Raw genomic sequence first — 4,666 nt, forward strand, 5'->3', positions numbered from 1 at the left:
TTTCTAAAAGCTCAGACCTAAACTCAGGTCCCAAATCCGTGGTCCACATCCACCTCCAGCAGAGGTCTTCCCAATTACCTTCTCAAACAGAAGCAGTTAACTATGCATCGCCCTTCGCTTTCTGCTACGTGAACAGAGGAGTTGAGCCAATCGCTCCTCTTTGCTAGTTTCAACACCAGGTTTGCAATATGATTGATAAAATACCGCGGCTGATTCCTGATCTTGCTCCCATGCCGTGTACATCCATGGGATTCCCTGCGCTCCGCTGGGACTGGTGCTGATGTACAACAGCGTGGATCAGAATGGACTCAGACCCCCAGGCAAAGAAACAAACAAACTCAGGGCTATGTGTGTGTGTATATAGTGTAGATATATGTATATATGTATGGACTATTCAAACACTTGCATTAGGAGAACAAGAGCAGTGTCGACACATTCCGCCACAAATCGAATTGCCCCGAACAGAACAGCAATGCTTAGAGCAGGACTGGCTTTGTCGTTGCAGCGAACATCCCCATACTGCTCTGGAGCTGACTGTCGAAATGCACTGTGTTTGTTATTCAGGAGGTCAGAGGGGTTCATCAAAATGGTCTTTTTTGGCCACTGCATCTCAAAAATGAATTGTGAAGAGCATCAGACTCAGATGCCCAAGCGCAGGGTATGACACCTGCAGGTCGGCTGGTAGATCAGCCCTCTGGCAAAGGGCATGGATCCCTGGCCTCCAAACTGCAGCTCCTGCAGATCAGGCCCTTTGGGTCTCAGGAGTTTCAGAGACTCTTTGCAAGTCTGGTGATTTTGTCCTGCTCATTTTGTGGCATCTCGCCACACCTAGTAGCCAGCCTTGCAAATCTGGGATCCGAGTCATGTGGAAAATCGCTGTTTGGGTAGTTCATGCTCCCCTTGGGTGGTCGCACAAATTGTTACTGGCTTTACACGTCCAGGGCAAGGAACAGACTAACAAAACCAGCCCAAACCAGGAACGAAACTGAATCAGCGCAAAAAGCAGCAAGATCCTTGCATTCCCAACGAAAAGGTGTGAGGGCGCGTCTGCAAACCTGCCGTGAGGCGCCAAGATTCTTCAGTGCCAACCTGCACTGAATCCCCTGCCTGCATCCCATGACACTATCCAAATCAGCCAGCTTAAAGCTTAGTTACGTACGCCAGCATGCGCTTCAGTCAACGAAGACTTTCTATCCCACGTGCCTCCGCGAGCCCGAGCCTCATTAACCAGGGCAGCAGGGGATCAAGGGCCTCCCTCCAGCCAGGACAGCCGGCACAGCGCTGCACCAAAGGCCAATACCCATGTCCAAGTGGATGTTCCACAGAGAAGCCGAGTTCCTCTACAGCTTGCAAATGTCACCACACTACCCCACTCCCTGCAAGAGCCTTGAAATCGCGCTCAACGTTTCCTAACCAGGCGAGTTTTTTCAGTACGTTTGCAGCGTGCAGCTCTGTGGCTTGCTCTGGGAAGAGGAAGAAAGGAGGTCGAGGAGCTGAGGGGGATTACAGACTGCCAACAAATACTGCCGCAGAGGTTTCGGCATACTGTTCCCCAAACCGCAAAATTTTCTTGGAAAAGAACTCGAAAAGTGGCTAAAATGAGTCACGCAGGCCACCCGATTAGCACGCAGCGAGTTCCCTCGCGTTGCAGTTTCAAGTTCTTGTACTTTGTACCTGCCATGGAGTAAGGCACGAAGGATCAGCAGGTTCATGCTGGACACAGGCAGGCTGGGGCTCGTCCCACACCGGTGCTGCTCTGCACGCATCGATCCACACCGGCTTAGCTACGGCCAGGTGAAGGAGAGCGTGGTCCAGTGGTCAGCGTACTCCCACAGGATGCCAGGAGATTTTTCCTTGGGAGAGTTCTCTGCACAAATATCTCCAAAGCCAATACACTCCTCTTGATGAAGGAATTAAAGTTAAATGTTACCAGGTCAGGCCTGATCCCAGTCATCAGTGACTGCCTTTCATTTCAGTTTTCTCAGCCCACCCAGCTCTGCCGTCCGGCAGCATCCAGAATCGAGGCCATCGGTTTTGATGCCACTGTATGAAGAAATGCAAATACAAATTATTCATACATCAAACTCAGAAATACCAAACCACTCTTCCCCAGGTTGTCCTCCCAGGTGAAGAATAATATTTACTCCTGCATTGCCTCACTGGTTTAAGTATAATTTTCAAATTATTTTCCTCCATCCTGGGGTCTTGGAGAGCTTTCAGATCAAATCTCAAAGAGCCGGTTGCCACCAGACTTTCAACCAGACTTTGTCCAGGCGTTGCTGAACGCTGGCACTTCTCTGCATTACAAGGTGCTGTTCTGGCAAAGCTGAGGGGTCCGGTGTGCACCCAGCATGAATGCACATAGGGGGAACAGTACAAAGAGGGTCTTTCACATGGGTGATCATAGCAGAGTGAGGGGAGGAGGAAACTGGAGACCGGGAGCAGCCCTGATCCTGACATCTGGAAGCACTCATGGTGCTGGATCCTCTGGGGAGCAATAGGGGGTGAGTGTTGTCACGGTTCCTTCCCTCCAGAAGATGGTTGATGAAGCCACAGCTTAGCTCTAGGCACTAAAAAAACTTACAACGATGCAGGAAAAAATGACAACTATTCCTTGAAGGCTGAGCTGTGCATGATGGAGGAACTCACTGGGGAGATCCTCCCACAACCCTGGCCTTTAACCCCCGCAGCTGGGCACCGGGGAGGAATCTCCTCAGCCAGCAAGCTGGCTCAGAGACATTGCATCCTCACCCCCAGTCTGCCCGTGGACATAGGACTTCATCGCTGCCTGCTTGTGAGTTGCTTCAGTACAACGCACGCTCATCTGAGCCCTGCCTCGCTGGCTGACCAGGCTTTGAGTCGCATGAACACCTTCTTTCCATTTCCATTCCTGTTCTTTACCTCATTCAGAAAAGAAAAAACAAATCCACGCACCACGTGGACCTTCCAGTTTTGCTGTGAGTGATCTCTCCCTCCCTTCCTGACCCCTTTTCAGGCGTGTGCGCAGTGGTGAGAGTAGAGGCTGGACTCCAGAAAACAGAGGATGTTTCTGTTCGTGGTTGATTATGCATTTGCCACTTTTATTTTAGACCTCTGGTTAAGAAAAAAAAAGAGCGCGAGAGAAAAAGACAGACACAACCCAGAAGGTTCAAAGCTGTTTTTCAGATGGACAGTGACAGATAAGAAAACCCCACCAACTGCCACCGCCACTGAATGACCCAGAAGACATCCTGTACAGCGTGCTCTATTAATAATAACAGCACACAATGGATAGTAGCCTTAATACTGTCATCCTAGAGGAGCAGAAAAGTGGCACCAGCCAGAGGTCAAGGGGGTTCAGGTAGCTCAGGTTCATTCTTATTCCATCTTAATTAATACATCCAGATTTTTCTGTGAGTAGAGGAAAACCAGATGTCCTTTGGTTTTCCCCCAGGTCTGCCATCCCCGTTCAGTCGAGACCCGTTCTCTGTTCAGAGGTGCTGAGAAGGAATCACAACCTTGCCTAGAGGCTTTGCCTCAGAACAAGCTCATATCGCAGCCATCCATCTCCTTAATTCCAGCACGCCACTGGAAAATAAAGCCATGTTTTCCCACATCTGCTCCCTCAAAGGACTATCCTTTCTCTCGCGGTAATCTTGTTACGTGGCCAGGCAAAGAGCAAAGTCCTACTCTGGGTGTAACAGATTGACAGACTCTATCTGTTACAGAACTGGGGAGCTGTGGAGCTGCACCTTACTCACTGCTGGTGTCGATACCGTTACCCCACAGACATGATCCCCGAGAACACGATCCAGCCCTGCAATGCTAGAAACACAGCCATGTCATGGCTTTTTTTTGTTTTAAAACCATCAACATTTTTTAACAAGCATTTAAGTGATCAAAGGGACAGGGTTGTGCTGATTCTTTTTCACGCACAATGAAGGCAGAGAGTGACTGCGCTTCTGACGCTAATCACCATCCTTTACCGAGCACGGTAACTTGCTTTTCTCTGCACATTACTCTCAGAAACCTCATATCGGCCAAGTGTCTCCGCTGCAGGTCTCTGGAGATCTTATCAAAGGAACATCCTGGGTACACAGCACTGCTGAGTGCCGCATGGCACAGCAAGCAAAGGCCTATGCTAAGCTCTTGCCCTGCGACGACCGTCTCTGAACTAGGCCAGGCACAGGAATGTGTGGGGAAAAGCAGCTTTGCAGAGGGGTCGGGGGTCTCCGGCTGCTCCCCTCCTGCTGCTGGAGGGGCCGTTGCTGGCAAAAGCAACTGGCAAAGTCAGGGAAGAAAAACACATCAAGCCTTTCACGTTCAGAGGCACCGCTTCTGACAGGCTTCCAGGTCACAGATAACTGGGAACCGGGACTGCACCAGGGAGATACCAGTTGCCCTGTTCTTCCATTCTTCCCTTGGCATCTGCTGCTGGCAAACCCCAAGCGATAGGGTGTGGGGTTGGCAGGCCCCTTGCCTGGCCCTGGGCAGATGTTCTGCTCTTCGGTTAAGCCTCAGAAATGACTGCAGAAACAACATGGGACCAGCAGCACCAGGAACACCTACAACCCAAAATGGTGCGTTTATCAGCCCTGCGCTCCCACAGGCAGCTGCCGCAGCAGCGCCAAGATGTGAGCATTTGCCGCGCTCGGGGCCTTCGCTTTGGGCTTCCGGGGGGGGGCGG

This window comes from Egretta garzetta, unplaced genomic scaffold, assembly GCF_000687185.1.
Source record: "Egretta garzetta isolate BGI_Z169 unplaced genomic scaffold, ASM68718v1 scaffold512, whole genome shotgun sequence".
Lineage (NCBI taxonomy): Eukaryota > Metazoa > Chordata > Aves > Pelecaniformes > Ardeidae > Egretta > Egretta garzetta.